The 25,032-nt window shown below is 42.0% G+C and overlaps 2 long non-coding RNA genes across 2 annotated transcripts in view; one reads left to right on the forward strand and one right to left on the reverse strand.

Annotated features, from left to right (window-relative positions):
• Window positions 1-25,032, reverse strand: part of LOC307205073 — a 448,154-nt gene that overhangs the window by 363,899 nt on the left and 59,223 nt on the right. The window lies entirely within an intron of this gene.
• Window positions 761-25,032, forward strand: part of LOC307205071 — a 280,556-nt gene continuing 256,284 nt past the window's right edge. The window contains exons 1-2 of the long non-coding RNA XR_013833824.1: window positions 761-1,297; window positions 1,353-1,674. This is a non-coding gene — a long non-coding RNA (uncharacterized lncRNA). The remainder of the gene's footprint in view (window positions 1,298-1,352; window positions 1,675-25,032) is intronic.

The raw sequence follows: 25,032 nt of genomic DNA on the forward strand, positions 1-25,032 counted from the left end.
GAGAAGGTTGTTGTTGTTGCCAATGCAGCGCTAAAACTCAAACACAGTTCAAACACATTCCAAGATTTTAATAAAAAATAATATCTATTAAATAGTTTTCCAGATGAAATACAATAAATGATTGGTTGATTGATTGGTGGAAAAGTGCTTTTTTACTGAGATGCTAACTTTCTCTCTGCATGTCATTCCTTGAACAGCAAAGATAAGGCTTGCTTTCACTGCTCTGTTCATTTGTGCATTTGACTAGTGTTATGTGGAGGGAAATGCAGTCCCTGGGCTAAAAAATGTCCCCCTCCTGCCCCCTTGTGTGTCCAGTGTGGCCTTCACAGATATAGACACAACTTGGGGGAGCGTGTTTTGGGTGCTGAGCTGCACCCCCCCCCCTTTGTGGGGGCTGAGGGTGTGATGGTGATGCCTCCCCAGCTGCTGCCATGGTCTGTGGGTTGAATGTGATGCCACAAACACATTTGGCAGCTGAGCGGGTATAAATGTGGACCAAGGGGCAAGCCTCGGCAGTTGCCCTCCCCAGAGAGAAATGGGCAGCTCAGTGGCACTCAGCCCTGGTGGTCTCCTGCCCCATGGCAGCAAGCTGACAAGCGGAAGGAGGCAATCGCTTGGTGCTGGGATGCTGTGGAGGAAGGAGAAGGCAAATACAAAGTTTACTTGCTGGTGGGATCGCTACCTGAAGGCGACGGATATTCAGCTCTGAAGCTGGTTGATGTCTGGCAATGGACCTGGCGAGGCTGCAGCTGGTGGGTGGTTGTTGGAAGAGTTTGTGTTCAGGCTAGTTGATGCCGTGAGGCTACACTGGGTGAGATGGATGCAAAGTGGTTTGGAAGCCTTGTTTGTTAACAGGCAGTCAAACAGAGGAGGAGTCTGGGGGGACGCTGCTGGATGGGGGCCATCCCACTCACCTGTTTGCCTTTGCCTTACAGGGATGTCCGGAGCCGGTGAGGTTTTCCCCAAGTCCAGCCTTCAAAGTCATGAAGAGAACTGCAGGACGTCCCTATTTACATTGGAGAAATGAACGTGAAATACTGGCAGCGAACAATGGACAAGGCCGTGGCCGTCCCTGAGAGAAGGAGCTTTGAAGGAAGACTGCAGGCGGACATCTGCTGCATTGCAAGTGATGGGGCAGTGGGGAGAGAGAAGAAAATGAGGGAGGAAACTTTAGGCCCCATTAGGCCTAATTGGAAGTGCTATGAAGACGCTTTGAACAGGAATGGCTTCCCCTCAGGGATTCTGGGAACTGTAGGTGGTTAAGGGGACAGAGAGTTGTTAGGCAGCTTAGACTTAGGTTTAGGATTAGGTTTAGGATTAGGATTAGGGTAGGGTAGGGTAGGGTAGGGTAGTGTAGGGGTAGGGATAGGGTTAGGAGTAGGGGTAGGGTTGAGTTGGGGTAGTGTTAGGGTTTGGGTTAGGGTTCCCTTCTTGTCAGGGAACTCTGGGAATTGTAGCTCTAGTTAAGGGTTAATGTGTAGGGTTAGAGTTAGCGTCAGGAGTAGGGGTAGGGTTCCCTTCCTGTCAGGGAACTCTGGGAATTGTAGCTCTGGTTAGGGGGTAGGGTTGGGGTTCCCTTCTTACCAGGGAACTCTGGGAATTGTAGCTCTAGTTAAAGGTTAAGGGTTAGCGTTAGGGTTAGAGTTAGGGTTAGCGTCAGGGGTAGGGGTGGGGGTAGGGGTAGGGGTAGAGTTCCCTTTTTGCCAGGGAACTCTGGGAATTGTAGCTCTGGGAGGGGAACAGGGGGTCTCTTAACAACTCTCTGCACCCTTTTCAAACTATAGCTCCCAGATTCTTTGGGGGAAGAAGCCATGAGTGTTTAAAGCAGCTTCATAGCACATGAAATGGTGTGGATGTGGCCCTGGCCTCCCTCACCCCACTGCTCCTTATTCTTGAGGAATCGAAAAGATTTCCCCATGCAAATCTCTCGGAAACAATGTATTTCATCTGGAAAACTATTTAATAAAGATTACTTTTTATTAAAAAAATGAATCTGGGAGCTATAGTTTGGGTCTTTGGGTTTGATGCTTTTGTAACTGGATCTGTAATGGCTTTTAGTCAAATACAATAAATGATTGATTGATTGATTGATTGATTGACTGATTTGTGAAAAAGTGCTTTTTTTTACTGAGATATTAACTTTGTCTCTGCATGCCATTCCTTGAACAGCAAAGCTTTCCCAGGCTTTCCAATAAAGAGTAAGGAGCTGAGGAAGGAAAGGAAGAGGGAGATGAGGAGGGTGTAGGTGAGTGTCCGGTTGTTGGCTTTAACGATTGGAGTCTCCCTGTGCTTGATAAAAATCCCAAGGACTAAAACTGTGATCAATGAGAAAGCAATAGTCAAGGTAGCTAAGATGATCCCTAAATCTTCTTTGTAAGAGAGGTAACTTAGAACCTTAGCAATGCATCTAGTTTGGTCCTTGTTTGGATATTGGTCTTCTGGACATTTGACACAGGCATCCATATCTGAAAACAACAAAGAGCTGTTTGAATATTTCTATAGGTTGAGCTGCATAATTCTAATAATCTAATTTAGTGCAAGAGTTTGCTGTTGATGACGGTTTTTGATATTTTTGATATAAACCCTGATTGAAATCAATGTAGAAAATGAGTTTCCTCCAAGAGCACCTGGTCATTAACTTGGATGGCTTTAAAAGAGGATTGGACAAATTAATACAGAATAGGGGTATCAATGAGGCAATAGGCATCTGAATACCAGCTCCTGGAAATAACACAAGGAAGAGTGGTCTTGTGTTTGGTTTGTATGTTCAAGGGATGTGAATTCTCAAAGCAAGTATGATATGTTACAGAAGATGAATGATATCACAATACACAATTGTTGCCTACCCTTCCGGCCAGATATCATTCCTTCTGGACATGGAGCACAGTCATAACAGCAAAATTTCTCTCCTTTTTCCTGCTGTAGCTAGGATGGCAGTTCTCATTGCACACAGAAAGGGGCAGCACCTGCACAGAATAATGTAAAGGGACTTGGATTAGTGCTCTTCATTCATTCATTCATTCTACAAAGAGAATTATGTTGGGAAAATAAACCATTTGGCCCAATTCCTAAAAGAACCATGTAAGGTGCATTGCAGATATTATATTGTGCAGCTTGAAGCAACGGGAAATATACATCCCAATAATTCCATATCCGGTGTAGGGATCAGATGGGATTACCATGAGGAATTATAAAATATACATCAAGCCATCGTGTACATGATGAATGCATTGTGTTGACTGGGTTTGATATATTGATGACAATTTCTGATTAAATCCCATAAGATTCTACATTCATGCCCTTTTCATGCCTTTTTCCTCTACTGTCCATTTCTCTCTCTTCACAAGTCACGTACACACTTAGGCAGGCGTCCTGGGTCCTCAAAGATAATGGGCAGTTTCGTCAATGTAGCTTTTCTTATATATTAATCTTAGGATGTTAATCTTAGGGCCAGGAAACAGGTTTCACATTAAGGTGATAATGGTCACTGTCCTCCTGGCCATCCTTCTTATCATGTGTACTGATTGTTTATGACCTCCAGGGATTGCTGTATTCGCTCCTTCGTAGTATTCATTCATTTACCCAAAAGTATGTATGCCTAACTAGTGTTTATAGTTTAACTTTGTCCCCACTTGAGGTTTGTTTAAATGCTCAGAGGAAATCTGATTGGTTCTTATGAACACTCTGTAAAAAGTTCTTTTGTGAATAAAACGGCCTGGGCCGGGGGCTGCACACAGACAGGCACAGAGAGACAATTATACGCACCCTTCCCAGAGTCTTGCTGGTTCAAGCCTCTGTGTGTATTCTTCTTAATCAGAGTTCAATCCTTCCTTTACTTTGTGAACGTCTATCCCCACAGACTCAGAATCTTATAAGAAATAAAAAATAATTCCAAACAGACCTACACTCATACCTCGTGTTGCATCCGCTTCACGTTGCGTCCCACGGCAACCCAGAAATACCAGAATGGGTTACTTCTGGGTTTTGCCACTTGCACATGTGCAGAAGCACTAAATCGAGTCATGCACCTGCACAGATGCAGCGCTTCGAGTTGTGGGCATTTTGCGTTACGGACAGGCCTCAGGAACGGATCCCGTCCATAACACGAGGTACCACTGTATAAGCAAAGATCTTTCTCTCTTCTTACAGCCTCCATTTTGCCTGCAGCTGTTTGCTCTCCCTCCAGGAGACTGTTTTACACACCTTTACCCACACAGAGCCTGGGAACAAAGACTCAAGCCACCACCCTTCCAAGATGTCAAATTTGCAATTCAATCGCCTCCCATGTGATCTAAAGTTAAATATCTCATCAGAGCTGCCAGAGAACAATCACATTTAATTATTGAATATGATACTCCTCAGATAATGATGAACCTTGATTGAAAGAGCAATGAATAACGAGACAACATAGTGCTAAGATTACTTTAGTGAACTTCCCAAAGTTGTCCTTATAGTTGTCATCTGGTTTATGTAGGTGGCCACTTGTGAATATCAATCAATCAATCAGTCAGTCAGTCAGTCAGTCAATCAATCAATCAATCAATCAATCAATCATAGAATCATATATTTGTAGAGTTGGAAGGGACCCCGAGGGTTATCTAGTCTAACACCCTGCAAGATGACCCTGAGGACCCCTTCCATCTCTACAATTCTAGAACTCTATAATTTTAAAGTATTGCTTTCTAATTACCTGCCATGATTGCACACTGCGAAATGTCAGTCTGACCCTTTCTTCCAATCCTCTGTGTTTGGATATGGATTTGTAGATGGCGTTCAAAGCATGCGCCACAGCATAGACAGCATTGTAGACATTGTAGCTGTGGCCAGTCATGTCCATTTCAAACAGAATTCCAGGAAGGCTCTCCAGCGTTTCCTCCCCAGTGCAGATGATTTCATTTTCACTTCCCTCCTCTGACACTTCAGACATTTTTAATAAACAGCCAAATGCCTGTTTCCAAAACTCCTGGATAATGCCATCTCGTTTTGCCCAGAAAGGGCTCAGCTTCTGAATGAACCCTTGGAATCCTGATGGCTGATTTGAGTGGACTGTGATGGATATGGAACCGTGAAATGCTTGTACCTCCCAATTCTTCTGTATAGAGTGTGATGCAAAATCCCAGTGGGATGTAATAATCCACACTTTGCCCAAAGTTGGAAAAGAGAATCAGGGTGATACAAATATCAACATTCTTAGAACTTGAAAGGATGGAGGTTCTCCATAAACAATGAACACAGTTGGGTTTTCCTCAAAGACCATTGCATAGGTTCCTAAATGCTGTATAGCAAAGTCTATCATCTCATCCACATAATTTATTTTTGGTATTCTTACTATGTAGGCATAACAGATGCCATTAGGGGAAAGGATTGGGACCATTGTCTTTAAAAACCTGTCCCCTCTGTCATCTTCCACAGCCCAAAGCCCAATCCATGTCCACTTAAAATGCTGAAGTAATTGCACAATCCCTGTGTACTGGTGGGCTTCATTTGGGACCATCTGATACAAAAATGGGAAGAACTTTTTGACACCTTTTAGTGGCAGAAATGATCCATAAGTCAGCTGAAATAAAATTATCATTTGTGATTCGAGGACCCAACCCCCGCTTGGGGAATAATGACACGTGGACACAGTATGTAAGGTTAATGGGTAAGGAAAAAGCCACAACTTTATTGATTACAGCATGTGAGAAGGTATTGGCTTAGGCATTGGACCCCGGAACATTAGACTCCACCCACTCGGAGAGGGGTGAGCCCAAAGGGGGTTTATTCACCAGAAGGTGGAGGCTGTTGATGCTAATACAACTATAGGCTCTCTCCTGATGTCTCCTGATGTCCTCAGTGTGTTCTTCGTACTTGCAGTTGCAACATGCCTGACCAAATTGCTAAAGCCTCTCCCCCCTGAATTGTACGATTATTATTGTCTTTCTTGAGAGATAATAAGTAGGCAGCATTGCTTAGTCCTGAGCAAGAGTTAAGTTTTCCCAGAGATCATTCTTAGTTGGCAGAAAATGAAGGTCTGGGTTTAAACGTAGAGTCAAATCTGAATGTATGTGAGATTCAGTCCTGTCCCATCCTGTCCCCCACCCTGAAGATGGGTTCATCTCCTTCATTACTTGACTTCCCAGTATTGTTTGCCCCCATATTTCATATTTCTATCAATAACAAATTGTTATTAGGGGTGCCATATTTCTGAAAGTTGTTGAGCTTTTTTTTTACTTATGCAGTACAGTGGTACCTTGGTTTACAAACTTAATCCATTCCAGAAGTCCATTCTTAAACCAAAGCGTAGCATTCTTAAACCAAGGCTTGCTTTCCCATACAGCGGGAGACTCAATTTACAAACGAAACACACTCAACAGAAAGCGGAACATGTTCTGCTTCCAAGGCAAAGTAAACAAACCAAAACACCTACTTCTGGGTTTGCAGCATTCTTAATCCAAGTTGTTCATAAACTAAGCTGTTCTTAAACCAAAGTACCACTGTACTATCATTCTGCAGCGTGCAAACCTAGCAATTAGGAACAGAGCCTAGCCCAAGTAGCTTACAGTCAGAACTGGACTTCTGTGTACATGTCTGGGAAAAGTAAAAACCAGCATGCCCCAAGCCTTTTTTTTAAAAAAAAAAATCTTATACATTACAGTCGTATCTTGGTTCTCGAATGCCTTGGTACTCGTACGTTTTGACTGCCAAACGCTCAAAAGCTGGAAGCAAGTGTTCCAGTTTTCGAACGTTCTTTGGAAGTCCAACGTCCAACATGGGTTCCATGACTGAGTGCAGGAAGCTCCTGCAGCTCCTGCAGCCAATTGGAAGCCGCGCCTTGGTTTTTGAACGGTTCTGGGAGTCGAATGGACTTCCGGAACGGATTAAGTTTGGCAAACAAGGTACCATAGTACTAAGCTGTTCTTAAACCAAGGTACCACAGTACTATCATTCTGCAGCATGCATCATTAGCAATTTGAAAAAGTCTAGCCCAAGTAGCTTACACTCAGAATTTGACTTCTGTGTACGTGTCTGGGAACAAGGAACAGGCTGATTTTCTGAGGTCACCGAAAATACGTATTTGGGCCCTCGGTAATTCAGTCCAGTTGCCAATGGCTCTCTTAGTTTTTCAAGTATGGGCCTTAGCTGTGGTGGCTCCCCTACTGCGGAATACTCTTCCCAGAGAGGCTCGCCTGGCACCATCATTACATGTCTTTATTTCGTTTGACATCTGTTTACTGAAGGCAGAAATTTGGCACGCATTCTGTGATGTAAGAGTTGGAGAGACAAAATCAGCCTCTAAGTGTGATCGAGCTCTGGAGTTGAGTGATATTTCATTTTAGTGGGCAGACATGTCTGCTCAGCTTTGTCAGTCAAAAACAAACCCTTGGAAAGAGGTTGGTTCATTCAGTTGATAATAAACTGGATCTTCTTACATCTCCGTAAACATGCAATCAGCTTAGTGAATAAGAAGAGGGCCTTTATTTTCCAGTATGAGAAGAGAAATACATTTACCTACAGTAACTCAAGATGGGGGGAAGGCATTTAAGATGGACAGAATCCATACCCTCATTAAAAAAATAAAAATAAAACAAAAGCACCTCTGAATATTTCCCATAATCTGACCCATTCATCTACTCAGTGTCTCAAAACCTCTGTGCTGGGAAGAGATGACCATAATTCTCTTGGCAAAGTCAGTCTAGTTAATTTTGTTTTTGCCCCTCAGCTTGCCCAAAATCTGAGGCATAGGTATGATGCTCCTATAGGATCAGGCACTGTTGGGAACAGATGTTTTAATTTTATAGAATAAAATTGGTTGTTGAAGTAAATCCTCAAAAACGAAGTCATGCCTCATTCGTTATGTGAGTACAAGGCCAACATGAGATGGAGTCAACTGAATTTGGCAGCATCATTACATGTCTTTAGGCACCAGGCAAAAATATTCCTCTTTACCAGGCCTTTGCCCATTAAATAATCTATTTCTTGTTAAAGCTGTGCAGAGGGGGGCTGTTATTATTGTATTATTATACTGCCTGTTGTTACTCTTTTTATTATGTTTTTATTACTGATGCTCCATAAAATGTGTTCTTAATGTTGTACACTGCCATGGGATCTTTGGATAAAGGGCAGTATATAAAACAAACAAACAAACAAACAAACAAGCAAGCAAACACTCCCCCGCCATCCGCTGGTGTGCACTTCATTCTTCCTTTCTGTAGGGTTCGGGTGCATCATCTCATTCTACCTGGGAACTCACTGGCACATCTGAACCAAGCAGATTGAATGCCTTGCACATCAGCTGGTGCAGTGTGTGTGTGTGTGTGTGTGTGTGTGTGTGTGTGATGCTTCCTGCAGTATTTGGAGGAGCCAGCCAGTTCCCAGGTGGGACTCACTGGCACCCCAAAACCAAGCAGGATTGCAACCTCCCCCATCAAAAATTCATGCAGAGTTTAATCTTACTTTCTGCAGCGTTTGGCAACGCCAGCCAGTTCTCAGTAGGAAGAGGGAGGCAAGACGTGACCAAGTACAATGAAACTCCCTGCAAGTCAGCTGATGTTGGGGTGGGAAGGAGAGCTCCCCCATCACCTCCAAACTAACTTCCTACAATGCGCTTCGCCTGCTCCAACTAAGTCTGCCCATCCAAGCTGAATCCTGTCACACACACACCAATTGTCCTGATTTGAACAGGACATCACTGATTGACAGAAGCCGCCCTGGCTTCTTATTTCAGGAGGAATATTCCAGGAGGCGGTGGGGAGAAAGCCCAGCCAGCAAAGTTGAATAAATGAATGAATGAATGAATCTATCTATCATCTATCTATCTATCTATCTATCTATCTATCTATCTATCTATCTATCTTTATTTGTGTCAGCCATCGGCCATAGCAATAAAACAACAATACGATATGCAAAGAATAGAAATAAAAAGTCAATTATATAAAATACATTTTAGGGTTTTGAATCAATAGTCAAATAGTGGATCTTATTCTAATTGCCCCAGCTAAAAACCTTGCAACCTTTGTTGTCACCAGCTCATCTTGATCTGCCAAGAGAAAGGATACTGTGGTAATGGCTGGGCGACCCAGAATGGGCAATAAAAGAGGGGTGATAACCTCATTCCTCAAGTCTTTATACAGAGTGCAAGCCACCGATTCAGTACTGCCATCTCCACAGGGACATAAGCGTTTTTTGTGTGGAATCTGTTGGAACCATACCTCAAGTCCAGCCAAAGGCATGACATTCAATCTTGCGAGAATAAAAGCACATCTATATTTTAGAATTGCTAGATTATGCCAGAGAGTCAAAATGGGAAGGTGGAAAATTGTCATGCCATGGGCAAAAGTAAAGGCAGCGGAGAAGTGATGGTGGGCCGGAGTGGGGGGTCAGTGGCATGGTGGTGGTTCGGAGTGTCCCAGAGTGTCCTTTCTGCAGGGCTCATCACACAACCCTCCAATGGTAGACAAGCCAGAGGGATAAGTGAGTGGAACCGTGGATGTGACTTTTACCTTTGTAGAGTAGGCCAGTTCCTACAAGGTGTTGAATGGTTTCTTTAAATGTAAAGGTTCATCATTGTTCCACTCGATGTGTATGTCTTTAAGGGGCCAGAGCAAGGGCCAGAGCAAGATAACGAGACCCAGCTTTACAGCTGTGAAACATAGCAGGTGCTGCTGAGTTGTACTGATTAAGGTGTGTCAGCATTTGGTTGTAGTATATAAGGAGCAGCACCTAGCTCTCCCATTACCCTGGGGGTTGGGTTGGTGGTTGGGTCTGGTTTGTTGTTAATGTATTTAGTGTATAAGGAGTTTTTGTTTTTTGTAATTAAAACCTTGCTTAAGTTATTTTTGAGTCCCTTTCTTTTTAATGCATGATCTCCCCAGCAAGCGCTCTGCAGCGCTACCATACTGCCAAATAGCCAACATCTTTGGTTATGGGCCCAGCTGCTGAGTGGATGACTGCATATTTTTGGACTCTGAGAAAGGTTTGAAAACTCCTTCTTCTGTTAGTTTAGTTTTTGTGGGTCTGGAAGATTTCCAGAATGGTTGACCGGGTTCCTGAAGCTGAGAAGGCTCTGGTCTTCCCACAGCTAACAGATGAGAACTACAGTTTATGGTCTTTTCGGGTGGAGGCGCTTTTGACCTCTAGAGAAGTATGGACCTATGTAACTGAAGACCCTCCTGACCCTGTAACTAATGCTTGGTCGAAAGGAGATGCAAAAGCCAGGGCAATAATTAATTTGGCAGTCAGCGAACAGCAAGTAGTCTATATAAGGAATAAGAAAACTGCCAAAGAAATGTGGGACAGTCTTGCAGCAGTGCATGTTAGAAAGGAGTCAGCGTCTGCATTGACGTTTTTCAAGCAGCTGTACCAGACGAAGTTGCAGCCTGGTGGCGATTTGGCAGCACACTTGAGACGTCTGGAGGCAATACGCGGCGAATTAATTCGAAGGGACATGGACATACCTGATATTCAGTATGTCTTTATCATTCTTTGTTCCCTTAACGAGGACTTTGATGGCATAGCTAGCCAGATATCTGCCGTTCCATCAGCACAATTAACTGTGGAAGGGGTAACGGCAAGATTAATGGGCGAGTTAGATAGAAGGGAGGCTTGTGCCATAAGCACTCCTATTTCCAGAAGTAATGAGGAACGCCATATGCAACCTTTTGGTGATGCGACTGCATTTAAAGCTGCAAAGCGTTGTTGGTTCTGTAATAAGCAAGGACATTTTGCAAAGGACTGCAGATCCAAAAGAAAGCAAAGTACTCCTAAGCCTGTTTCTGCTCGTCAGTCACGGTTGTCATCTCAGCAGCCAACATCGCACTGTAAAGACAGAAATGAGCCGCGAGCTTTTCATGCTCGGACTGCAGATCATAAAAGAATTAAAGGTGCCAAGTGGAATTCTTTTATTGTGGACTCAGGAGCTTCTCACCACGTTTGCAACAATCAAAGTTTGTTTATTTCTTTCGAAGAGGAAATTGGTAATGTACATTTAGCCAATTCACAAGTCTTGCAGTCACTTGGCAGAGGTACTGTTAAACTTGACTCTTTAAACATTACAATAGCGAACTGCATTTACTGCCCATCAGTGGACAGTTTCTTGTCAGTAAGGTGTTTTGCTCGTCAAGGCATAAGTGTGCGTTTCTTAAATTCAATGTGTGAGTTTTCTGAGGGGAACAAACGTCTATTGTATGCCCGGGACTCTGATGGTTTATATAGACTGTATTTTCGTACCTACTCCCAATCTCCTATAAATTGCAGAGCAGCACAGTCAAGCCAGGGGTTGAGGAATGTAAGGCCTCACTCCGGGTGTGCCCACGAGGCGCACAGAATTCTGGGACACCTGAATTTTGCTGATGTAATTAAGACAAAGAATATTGTTAATGGCCTCAACTTAAAACCATGTAAATTCTTTATGCAATGTCTATCTTGTTGCAAGAATAAGATTAAGGTTGCACGCAAGGGTAGGTGCTCAGATAGGAAAGTAACTGAGCCATTTGAGCGTGTACATTGTGACTTAGTTGGGACACTCCCACCATCATTAGGAGGTTCAAAGTACTGGCTCACCCTCATAGACCAGTATAGTAGATATTGTTGGACTTATGCAATAGCTGAGAAGTCCCAAGCATTTGAGAAGTACAAAGTTTTTTGCAACTGGGTAAAAACGCACTTTAACAAACCAATTAAGAACCTGTTTTCTGACCAGGGCGGGGAATTTGTTTCTGAGGATTTTGAGAAATTCCTGGAAGCGCAGGGGACTACTCATGAGTTATCTTGCCCCCGAAGTCCCTGGCAAAATGGGCTTGTTGAAGTCGTGCAGCGTGACTTGCAGGCAGGGGTTAAAACTTATCTGCACGATGCTAAACTGCCCAAAGACTTTTGGGCTGAAGCGCTTAATGCGTTTTGTTATGTTAGAAATCGCAGTTATCATTCTGGTTTAGATGTCACCCCCTATGAGAAGCTGTTTAAAAAACGCCCTAATCTGAAATACCTACGCATTTGGGGTTCAGATGTAACTATGCATTATCCCGCTAAGCAAAAATTGGGTGAGCGTAGTGTTCAGGGAAAATTAATGGGCTACCAGCAGGGGGCATACAGAATTTACATACCAGCAACTGGCAAATTTCATATTACCAGAAGCATGATACAAACTGTAAATTGGAATGGAGTTGCTGTTTTCCAAGATACTGACGGTATAGATAGTACTGAGGAAGAAGAGGAAGAAGCAGCAGCAGCAGCAGGAAATGGTGCTTCTGAATTAATGGAAAAAGACAAAAAGCCTGTTGAATCTGATAATTTGCTTGATGATTTAAAGTCACAGGCACCCGAGGGGAGGTTAGATTCTCTTGAGTTTTCTGACCGTGAGCTTAGCCTACAGGCACCTCTTCAGTCTGACAATGATGATTTACAACCAGAAACTAGTAGTTCACTTAGTCCCATTAAGTCTGAGGAGTCTGACTCTCCTTCTGGACTGAGACGTTCAGATAGAAAGAGGCAGAAACCTCAACGTTTTGCAGATGAACATTTTAATACTGTGTATGCCAATAAGGTGGTTTTTGAGCCAAAAAGCTACAGTGACGTTCGGAATTTACCTAAGCACCAAGCTGCAAATTGGTATAAAGCTATGAACTCTGAGATAGCTTCTTTAAAAGAGCATAACACTTGGTCTCTTGTACCACAAACCCCAGATATGAGACTTATTGATTCAAAATGGGTTTATAGAGTTAAAATGAATGACAAAAATGAAGTTGTAAGGTACAAAGCAAGATTAGTTGCTAAGGGTTTTCAACAAATTCCAGGCGAAGATTATGATTTGTGTTATTCACCAAGTGTGAAATATGAAACAGTTAAGCTTTTGTTAAAAGATGCATCACAACGTGGACATTCTGTTTATCACCTAGATATAAAAACTGCATATTTGTTTGCAGATTTAAAAGAACAAATTTTTATGCGTGTCCCTGAAGGCATAGATGGTTTGGTATGCAAATTAAATAAATCCCTTTATGGTCTGCACCAAAGTGGAAGGAATTGGCACCAAACTTTAGCAAAAGAATTGCTAGATATTGGTTTTTCACAAGGAAAGGCAGACAATTGTGTGTTTATAAAGGAAAGGGCAAACTCTGCAACAAAGATATGTGTGTATGTAGATGGTGTGTTAATTTCTACAAAAACTAAACAGGAATATGAAGAGGTAGTTTCACAGTTACAGAAGAAATTTGATGTGGTGGAATTAGGCATAGCTAAAAATTACTTATCCATGCAAATTGAGAAAGGCAAAAATGGATCTTTTCTGGTTCATCAAACTGCAAAAATTGATGACCTTGTTGAAATGCTACGTTTGCAGTTTGTAAAGAAACTAATTGCTGACAAAATGATTGTATTTGAATATGTCCCAGGTGATAATCAAATTGCGGGCATTTTTACAAAAGCACTTCCAAAGGTTACACATGAAAAACATGTACAAAGTATGCTTTATGTTTTTGTTCCACAATGATGAACCGCAGGGGAAATGTTGAATGGTTTCTTTAAATGTAAAGGTTCATCATTGTTCCACTCGATGTGTATGTCTTTAAGGGGCCAGAGCAAGGGCCAGAGCAAGATAACGAGACCCAGCTTTACAGCTGTGAAACATAGCAGGTGCTGCTGAGTTGTACTGATTAAGGTGTGTCAGCATTTGGTTGTAGTATATAAGGAGCAGCACCTAGCTCTCCCATTACCCTGGGGGTTGGGTTGGTGGTTGGGTCTGGTTTGTTGTTAATGTATTTAGTGTATAAGGAGTTTTTGTTTTTTGTAATTAAAACCTTGCTTAAGTTATTTTGAGTCCCTTTCTTTTTAATGCATGATCTCCCCAGCAAGCTCTCTGCAGCGCTACCATACTGCCAAATAGCCAACACAAGGACCCCTCTCTATTGTCCATTCAGACAAGGAAGAGGCAGAAGTCAGAACTCAGAACTCAGGTATATATTCCAGCCAGGTATCTAATGCTAGTAAGTCTGCTTAGCCCCACTGATATTAGTGCACTCAACACAATCATGCTCATTTATGTGACTGGGTTTACTCTGAGTACAACTAGCAACGGATACAGCCTGTGAATCAGGGCTCATGGGGTCTGTGGCCTGGGACCAGAGACAGCCCTGTTCAGACCCTGGGGCTGTTTTCCTCACTCTTGACCTGACACATTAAAGGGACAGAATTAAACATTTCATGGCGCATGACTTTGGATTTGGGCACATAAATAGGAGCGGCCTAGCTGGATTGCAAGAAACAGTGAACTGCTTGGGCAGCATTTCATAAAACTCTCTGATCTGCGTTAAATCAGCCCTCTAAAGTTCAGTTCTGCCTTGGTATGTGCACCAGTGTAAACCTGTACAACTGAATGCTGTTCTTGTCATTTGGAGCGATCTCTCCAGGGGCTTCTCCCAACAGCAAACACTGTGTCAAGACCCTGCAATTAGAGATAATTGACGGAGAGCCCTTACAGCCATCGCATATGCTACATACAGGTGCAATTTTCACAGATCATCATTATTCCTGATTATTCAGTATTACAACTAACCTTAAAATAGCATTTGCTATACAGTTTTCTGTGCTGCATTGTAAACAGCGCTTTGACTTTTACGTGGTATTAACTGTGACCTGTGTTTACCTGGACGCTGTGCTTTCCACCTTGTGCCAAGTCCCAAAAGGGCAGCAAACCAAGACAAGGCTCTGAAATTAGCTGTAATTTTCACAGCAGAAAGCCCAATTAAACTTGTCAGCCAGGATTCTAATTATGAAGCAAACTTCAGCAAGCAGCTGACAATCAGGAAGAAAGAGAGAAAGCTGCTCTTTTCTCTCATCTGCTGCCTGCCACACTTTAGTTTAATCATATCAACAAGCAAATATCTAGCTGGGCCCAGAAACACTCAGGCAGAGCTGATCAACACACACAAACTGTTTCTCACTTAACAAGGCAAATATCCTATGTGAATCCCATCACAATGAAATGCTTACAATTTGAACACTAGGTTTGGACTCATCCATGAACGTGGGTCTGTCTCTGAAAAGCATTGGGAAACTTCTTCTAGGCTGGGATGTTGCGGCCAGGCTGTTGCCCAGTGCCAATGATCTGAAGAATGTGGCTCTGCCATTCAAACTATTTTAGTGGCTGCCAGGACATTTGCACGCACAATCCAAAGTATCCATAAGCCCCGCTCTGTGCCCAAAAGCGTTGTGGCCCATAGAGTGCAGCAAAATACTGTGCAAGGTTTTGCCCAGTATCTTCTCTGTGTGATGGGCTAATGGGGAAAAAGCTGTCCCATAAGCCCTTGCTGCAGAGGGGAGGGGAGGCCTATATAAGGCTGTTTCCCCTGGAGCTTTCATAGCTTCCCGCCTGCCCACCCTCAGGTTAGAGCCTTCACTGGGCAATTTTGGGTAGTTGGTTGACAGGGCCAGAAAGGTAATAATAATAATAATAATAATAATAATAATAATAATAATAATAATTTATTTATACCCCGCCCATCTGGCTGGGTTTCCCCAGACACTCTGAGCGGCTTCCAACAAAACACTAAAATATAATAACCTATTAAACATTAACAGCTTCCCTAAACAGGGCTGCCTTCAGACGTCTTTTAAAGATAGGATAGCTGCTTATTGCCTTGACATCTGGTGGGAGGGTGTTCCACAGGGCAGGCGCCACCACCGAGAAGGCCCTCTGCCTGGTTCCCTGTAACTTGGCTTCTTGTAGCGAGGGAACTGCCAGAAGGCCCTCGGAGCTGGACCTCAGTGTCCGGGCAGAACGATGGGGGTGGAGACGCTCCTTCAGGTATACTGGGCCGAGGCCGTTTAGGGCTTTAAAGGTCAGCACCAACACTTTGAATTGTGCTCGGAAATGTACTGGGGATTTTCTTTTCTCCAAACATGATTGGCTTTTTTCTTTTTCTTTTTGCTTTCCCTCAGTGAAATTATGCCTTTCCTTTGATAGGCAGAAGAACATTGTTTACATGAGGGTGGAAATGGCATTGGTCAGCATCAACATAGTATAGGGGATCCCCCAAAAGGGTCCTGAGGGGCGGATTGACCATGGCAAACCCAAGCGTGGTTTCGGTATCTGCCTGGTTGGAACCTGCACCCTGGTCCTCAAGGGAGACCTTGCTTGCTTGGCCTGCACCACGGCAAGGTTCAACACTGGCCGACTCCTGTTTGGAGTGATCCAAACCCAGTGGATCCATTCTGTAATGCTTCTAGGGGTTGCTCGTGCGTAAGCCGGTGCAAACACCTGGGTGTATTGCCTGAGTGAACCTTTTCTGTCCGGACAGCCACTCACCCGTGGCTGTCTCAATCGCTGGCAGTATCCGTCAGTGGGCGTTTCTTAAACTTCTTCCAGCAAAAAAGCTCTTTGACGCCTAGTCTCCTCCTCCTCTCTCTGCGTGAAAGCCTTCTGCGCAAGGAGGGCGTAGGCAGCGGAGGACCTCTACTCTCCCCGCTGGTCCCCGGCAAGGAGTCATGGGACCGCCTCGCCGCTTCCCCCATCTGCCCCCCTTCTCCACTGGTGCTACGCTGATTCTCTTCCCCAGAAGATGGGCTGCCCCTCCCAATCCCAGGATGCTCTCTGGAATCCCTCTGGATTTTGCTCTCTCCCTCCGGCACTGATGGCAGTTCCCTGACACATTCCATCAACTTGTGGCTTGTGGAATGATGAACTGATCCTGGGACCCAGTGCCATGCCAACTCTTGCCCTGCCTGCTGCTGCCGACAAAGATTTGTCGTGATTTTATCCCATCACCATTGTACAGTCTGGTTATTTTGCTGCTTTCATGGGCCACATAATGGGCCTGCCTGGGTAATGATATTTAATGTTCTAAGCAGCATAGGACAGGGATTTTTGAAGGACACCTCCTCCTAGATCAACCTAGTTGCACAATCACACCCTTTTGACACCATGACTGCAAGGTGGTTTTAAGAAGTTAACACTCTGTGCTATGTGATCTTGAGTACACAACTGAAATTTAATCCCATGCCTTTATCTAGGTCATCATCGCTGAAGTTGAGAAGATGAGGGAGACTGATTTACTCCCCATAATCAGCCTCAAATTACCTCGTGCGAGCTAGATAGATGGTATTATCCGCCATCTTCCAAGGTGCATTTGACTGCATAACAATGTTTTTCTTTCCAAAAAATTCTTATATCTCACCCAAACACCATACAGACTCTTTCTTATTCTCTTGACCAGTGGTGCAGTGGTGAATTCTGAAGTACAGGAGTTCATTGTGACAGCCCCAAAAACACACCCCAAAGGTTCCACATTGGTTGTCTCCGTTGGAGTTGATGAGTGTGAAGAAGATCAATATGAGGGGGAGGTGGATAACATATGGGAGTTTAATAATGAAAGAAGGAAGTAAAGGGAAACTGAAACCATATGTTGAAGTAAAAGAATATGTAAATGATTGGTTGCATTATTTTCAGATTAATGAAATGTTTAAAAAAGATGTATTAGAAAGAGGTTTTACTGACAAGGAATCAAAATATCAATTGGAAGTATTGAATAATGACGTAAAAATTCTGTCTAAAATGTATAAATTATTATTGGAATGGTATACAAAGGACGAGGAGGTTAAATCGGTTATGATCCATTGGGCCAAAGATTTTGGATATAATATACAATTTAAAGACTGGGTTAAATTGTGGAATGAAGGAATGAAATTTACTGTGTGTACTACAATAAAGGAAAATGTGATGAAAATGATATATAGATGGTATGTAACACCAGTAAAATTAGCAAAAATGTATAAAGTAAGTAATAAATGTTGGAAGTGTAAAGAAAAAGAAGGAACATTTTACCATATGTGGTGGGAGTGTAAAAAAGTGAAATGCTTTTGGGAAAGGATATATAATGAGTTAAAAAAGATGTTGAAATATACATTTGTTAAGAAACCAGAAGCATTTCTACTAGGAATAATAGGAAATGAAATTAATAAGAAAGAATGGAAGTTATTTTTATACGCAGTAACGGCAGCAAGAATACTATTGGCCCAAAAATGGAAACAAGAAGAATTACCTACGATTGAAGAATGGAGAATGAAATTAATGGAATACGCAGAACTTGATAAATTAACAGGAAGGATCCGGAACCGACGAGACCAGAGATTCACTGAAGACTGGATTAAATTTACAGATTATATGAAAAGTATATGTGATGACCAGATAATGTTTGTAAGTTTTCAGGAAGCTCTGTGAGAATGTATGGTAGAAATATTGTTTAAAAAATAAGGTAAATTAAGATATTATTGTAGTGCAATATTAAATTAAGAAATGTACAAGAAGTGATTAAGATGGAGAATTATCAGACATGTTGATGGAAGTAAAAAAAAAAAGATGTTGGTGATAAATTGGATGTTTTGTTTTGTATAGTTTTATATTGGAAAACTAATAAAAATATGTATTAAAAAAAAAGACACACCCCAAAGGGGCAAAACCCAGGCCCTTCCCAGGGAGACCATTCTCCCACTGAGGGGTAACAGTGAAAACTCAAGAAGGATCTTATATATTATCTACCCCACCCTATAAAAAGATAAATATTGGAACTTAACCTTCAGCTTGTCTCTGTCAGTCACTCTGTCAATTTCACAATCTTATTGCCCTTTCCCTTCCCACATGCCACAACCACATGTATTGTATGTTTCAAGTTGTACCACGGCATTTAAGCCTTCTTTGTCACCTGCTGCATCCCTCACATTGCTCTCCAACTCTAAGATAACAAAAGGAAATTCTCCACTTCCATATGCATTGATCTATATTTTTTATATACAGTAGCAAGTCAGTTTCTGCTGTTAGTCCATGCAATGTGGGATTTCTGAATCCTTCCCTCCCTCCCTTTAACTGGTGTACAGGAAACATCCCTGAAAATCCTGAAAATCATGTCTTCATTGGTGACACATGTACAGCTGGGGGAAATAGTGCAGGTATGTTTGAGGAAGAGTTTTGGGGAAACTAGGAAGTTCGCTTTAGATCAAGAGTTTGCAGCTGGACTGCTTGCTTGCCTGTGGCACTCGCAATTACAAGAGAACTACTCAATAACAAATATGCATCATTATTTTGATCTTACTGAAAGTCACAGAGCTCAATGCTCTAAGGAGATAACTTTGGAACTAGTAATTATCTCAAATTGCTGGGATTTATCATTCATCTTCCCAAATCCCCTGTACACTTTTTTCAGGCCATGAACACAATCAATGTCAGATTGTGAAAGTGTATATAAAATAAATCCTGTGTCATTTAGAGTCCAGATAAGAAATTCTGAACATGCAGGTTTTCATGAATCAGATCATTGGCATTTTCCCTTTATCAAAATAATCCAGAGTCATTCAATGAGAGTTGCTGTAATGCAGTTTATGGAGGATGAGATACAAATCTGACTTTCAGCATCCCTGTTGGCCCCAAGATGGTAGGAACATTTCTGCTGCAGATTCTTCTCTTCCTGTGGCTACAGTTGCCTCCAACTGAGAGCAAGGAACACTCTGCTAGATGCACCATGATGGAGCCTTTCCAGCTTCCATGCCAGAATTATCAGAAAGGGGACCTAATCATTGGAGGAATTGTTTCTTATTTTGGCTTTGTATTTGAAGAAATGGATTTCTATGAGGACCCAAACACAAAGCTTATAGATGAACTTTTGTAAGTAAAAACCTCTATCCTTCATAGCGTACCCTTGGTGAGCTCATGTATGCTACAATTACACCAAACATACGTTAGCATGCTCAGAACACGTTTCCCTGTCACTTTTATCAAGTAGGATGTGAAACATATATTTTCTTCTTTTGATATTGTGATCTGGTCATCTTCTTCTTTGTTGCTTTATTCCGCTTCTTGGGGTTTCTATCTTCTGCCTGTTCTGCTTTCTCATCACCTGATCCCATGGCTCTCGCCACTTTCTCCCAACTTCTTCTTTTTTTTTTTTAAATAATATTTATTAAAGATTTTCAAATATAACAAAAAAAGAAAAACATCCAAATTTGAAACCTTATTTTCATTGGCTTCTTTCCAGGACTTCCCCTCCCCTCCCCCTCTTGTATTCCAGTTCTTTCAAATAGATTCAACAAATTCTTACCCCAAATTTTAAAATTATTATCATTGGCCCAATTTAAAAAATATTTTCCCATCCCCTAAAATCGACCTGTTCCCTTCCGCGAGTTCCCCTCTTTAATATGCAATACAGATTAAGATAAACAGAAAAATAGAAAAAAGAATAAAATGTAATTTAACACCCTTTGGATTCCAAATTTCCCTCCCCCCCTTCCCGGTTGCGTTCCCAATGTCCGTCACTGTCTACTGTCATCCTGGAGCTCCCACATCTAAACCACAGTCCTTCACCAATCCGCTTTGCCGTCTTTTTATTAGTCTTTGCCGTCTTTTGGTCATCTTTGATTTCACATGTCCGATCTTGGAAGGAGTCTATCTTCCAACTTTATCCAGTTCTTGTTATTCTTGTTGTTCTTATTGTTCTCTCTCCTCCTCTTTTTTCCCCCCCTGCTCTCCTGCAGAAATGTTCTAATTCCAAAAAGTTTCTAATTCCTCTGCAGAGGCTTTGTTATTCAGGAACAAAACATTACGTCAAGTCCCTTCCATTCTTCAATAGATAAATCTATTGTCTCCTTTAGTGTGTAGACCTCTGTAGACAAAATAGTGTTCCATTTCTGCAGTTTCCCAGGCGATAAAAAGTCCTATTCAAATTCAATGCCAACAATACTTGTAGTGTCCCACAGCTCCTCTAGAGGGATTATAATAACTCAGTTTCCTTCCCGATCAGACCCAACAGTCAAAGTAACTTATTATTCCTTGTTTTAAACAATTTATATCCAATTTGTAACAAATGTGACCAGCAAAGTCCTCGTAACAAAGTTCTCTTTTTGTTCTTCTGCTTTGACAGCTCCTTTGACAGCTCCTTTGACAGCTGTCAAAACCTCTATTTCTCCTCTCCCGGCGCTCTTACGGATCGCTCCCGGGGTTTCCGGGGGGGGGGGTTGCATTTTAGTTCACATTCCACTTTTCTCCTCCAGCCCAGTCTTATAATTTTCCATCGCGAAGTTAATAACTTTATCAAAAAAAAAAAGGTTGCGCTCGATCTTAGTTGTCAAATCCTTTGTTTTAGCTTCTCTACAACAGGGGGGAGGCTGACTTCCTTTTTGCACCTCCCCCGCTCGCTCCGAATTTAAAAAGAATTTTTCCCCTTTTTTAATCCAAGTTCCAATTACACACGGGTTATTCTTTTAAAGTCCAAATTTTCAATGGAAGAAGTCAGCGCTCTCCGTCGAATGGCATGCGGCTTCGCTCGGCAGGGGAAGCGGAGGACTCACAGCACCACCCCCCCTGTCACCCGCTCCGCAGCCTTTAAAAAGGCTCCTTCGCGGGTCGGAGGGCGCAAACGGTGCCCGCCGAGTCACCATGCCTATGGGTTTCAGCGCCCATGGTTTTTAAGGGTCCCCGCGTCGCCGGCGCGGTAGAACCCAGCCCCTGCCGAGCAGGCTCCCTCCAGAGCTCGGAGGGAGTCCGCCATTCGGCGATGGCGCCAACCCGGAAGTCCACTTTCTCCCAACTTCATCCTCATCCTCCCTCTGTGTTTCCTTTCACACCATTAACACCCGGTTTTTCTTTGCAGCAAAGCTATATCTTCATATTCACAATCACTATCATTTAATCTGACAGTCACAGATGAATGTGACATATGAATAACATAGAATTTGGATTATATTCTCTGCTATACAATGTAAACCAAATTGAGTAAAAAAAACCAAGTATCGAAACTGAGTTATTTGCAGAGTAGACTCACTGAAATTAATAAACCTAATTTAGTCTGATCTATTAATCCTAATGGGCCTTCTAAGAGTATGACTAACATTGGCTACAGTATTTTTTGTACAGCCACAATTTTATTTGAAGGAGGGAAGGAGGGAAACTCAGTTACTATGAAAGAATAGAATTTGTTCCATCTGATGTGCTCTGGTCTCTACTCCCCACCTACACCAAGCACTAACTGCCTGAGAGGCACCAGTCAGAATTTCAGACTTGGGAACTTCTCTTCCAGTGAGTGTCTGTTGGCTCCTGAAAGGAAATAAGGAAATAAGGAGTTAAGAGAAGGATGTGGGAAACAGGTCCCCCTTCCAGCAGTGGTAAAATAGCTGTTTGCAGTTGGCCACCTGTGAGGACCCACAATTTTAGGCACCAGTGGTACAGCTGCAAATAACAGATTTATTTACATATGTGTGTTTCAGTATATGAATGCTCTGCACAAAATTAAATGCTATTTAGATGCAATATTCTTAAAGCTGACTGAATATTGTCCATGGGGTCAACTATCAACTGTTGAGACACACAATGGATATATAGTTTGTTTGTTGGCTTATTTGTTTTATTTAATCTTTTGGGATTTGCCAGAGAGAGCCAGAAAGTTACCAATGTGCTTAAGAGGGAGAGGAAGAGAATACCTCTGACACGTAGTACAGTGGTACCTCGGGTTAAGAACTTAATTCTTTCTGTAAGTCCGTTCTTAACCTTTAACTGTTCTTAACCTGAGGTACCTGAGCTGCCGCTGCGCCGCCACCACACGATTTCTGTTCTCGTCCAGAAGCAAAGTTCTTAACTTGAGGTACAATTTCTGGGGTAGGGGAGTCTGTAACCTGAAGCATCTGTAACCCAAGGTACCACTGTATAACTCTTTTATTAGTGACACACTGAAGTACTACCAGAATATTCTCTCCCTGGCGTTTGCTGTCAAAGAAATAAACGGGAACCCTAATATCGTACCGAATATGACCTTTGGGTTTCACATCTATGATAGCTACTTAAATGCAAGGATGACTTATCAGAACACCCTGAAACTTCTCTCCATCACAGAAAGGATTGTCCCCAACTTCATATGTGAGACGAAGAAAAGTAAGGTAGCTTTTATTGGGGGACTTAACTCTGACATCTCCCTCCACATTGCTACTGTCTTAAGCATCTACAAGATTCCACAGGTATAGTAAGACTGGGGCCTGTCAAGTTCTTCTGCCTCGGGTACAATAATTATCTTCTGGGTTCTCAATGCTTTCTTTTACTTTGGTTCATTTTTCTGAAAAAGGAAGTGTGAGAGGAAAATATATAAATGATACAAAACATCTGGGGGAGCTATGCACTAGTGGTTGGAGGAGAGGGGCTTTGGTGCTTGCCAGACTTTGTCTCCCCTGTGTCACTGGGAAGCAGCAGGGAGGTTGGAACTGGGCAGATGCAGCAGCAGGAATCCTCCTCCTGCTCCCAGGAAGCTGCCCAAGGCCAGCTGCAAGAGATCAGAGAAACCCTGCTCCTCCTAAGCAGTTCTGGCTAACCCACAGATTTCTCAGCTATTTTTCCTAATGTAATATATTTTTTGATTTCATTTTCACTAATGTATTCACTTTTGTGACCAGTGTCATTTTAAGATAAAGCTTTGCTTTTGGTTGGGGAAGTGAATTGCAAAATTCAGAGAAGTACAAATGTCAGAGGACAGCTGCATTTTGGCTCACCAATTGTTTCAGGAATTGTGAATCAGGTGGGTTGTTTTTTTAATTATTAAGATGTTCATTGAACTCAATTCCTCTCCTATCCCTAGTTGTGTCTCATCAGAATGGTTCCAACTAAGCAAGGGAGTAGCTTGTCCTGATTTTGTCCACTGGCCCCGACCACTTTTTTTTAAATAATATTTTTTATTCATTTTCCAAAAAACAATTTTTTATACAATTAATTCACATTTTATCACATCTTTTTTTTTGACTTCCCTCAGTTCCTCTGCCAATCTTTCATTTACATCTATATTATTAACGCATTTCTTAAATTAGTATTGCCTTTAAATATCTCCTTCCCTCATCTTACTCTCTTTTTAACAATATTCCTCTATTTTTCACAGAGTCTCTTGGAAACCAATAAGCGTTATCTGTTCATCACATATGCCTTTCAGATAATCTGTAAATCTTCCCCAGTCCTCGATGAACTTTTGGTCCCGTTGATACCGAATCTTCCCTGTTAGTTTGTCCAATTCTGCATAATCAGTCAGTTTCAATCTCCATTCTTCCACCGTTGGTATTTCTTCCTGTTTCCATTTTTGTGCCAGAAGTATTCTCACTGCTGTTATTGCGTATTGGAAAAGTTTACAGTCTTTCTTATTTATTTCATTTCCTACCAATCCCAATTCGTAATATAGTTTCAAATCTGGCAGAGCAAAGCCACCTCTTTCCTTTGCATCTGTTAGTAACGTAAACTGAATCTTTGGCTTCTTACCCTGCCAGATGTACCTTGATATTATCTTTTGCCATTCTTTAAATATTGATACCCCCTTGATTATCGGGAGTGATTGAAATAAAAATAACATCTTTGGTAGCACACTCATCTTTATCGTTGATATTCTCCCCCAAAAGGATAACTTCAACCTTCCCCACACCTCCAAATCCCTTTTTATTCCATTCAACACAGGTATATAATTATTTTGAAACAAATCAATATTTCTGGGGGTTAACCAAATTCCTAAATACCTCACTTTATTCACCACTTCTATTCCAGTTTGTTGTTGCATTACCTCTATTAATTCTTGTTTCAAATTTTACCAATAATTTTTGTCTTCTTTTTATTTAAATAAAATCCTGCAACTTGACCGAATTGATCTATTTCTTCTAATATTTTTTTAACACTTCCCAATGGTTCCTCCACCGTTATTACCAGATCATCTGCAAACGCTTTAACTTTATATTCATTTTTGCCCACAGTCACCCCTTTTATTTCTTCATTTTTCCTTATTGACTTTAACAAAATGAATAATAATGGCGATAACGGGCATCCCTGTCTTGTACCCTTAGTTATTTTTATATCTTCTGTCGTAATATTATTTACTATTAACTTTGCTTTCTGCTCTGTATATATTGCTTTTATTCCATTAAAAAAACTCCTTACCCACTTCCATATATTCTAAATTCTTTAACATAAAATCCCATGATATATTATCAAAGGCCTTTTCAGCATCCACAAAAATCATCATGGCTTGTTTCTCATTCCTGGCATTCAGGTATTCTAAA

Source organism: Podarcis cretensis, assembly GCF_951804945.1.
Source record: "Podarcis cretensis genome assembly, chromosome: 16".
Taxonomy (NCBI): domain Eukaryota; kingdom Metazoa; phylum Chordata; class Lepidosauria; order Squamata; family Lacertidae; genus Podarcis; species Podarcis cretensis.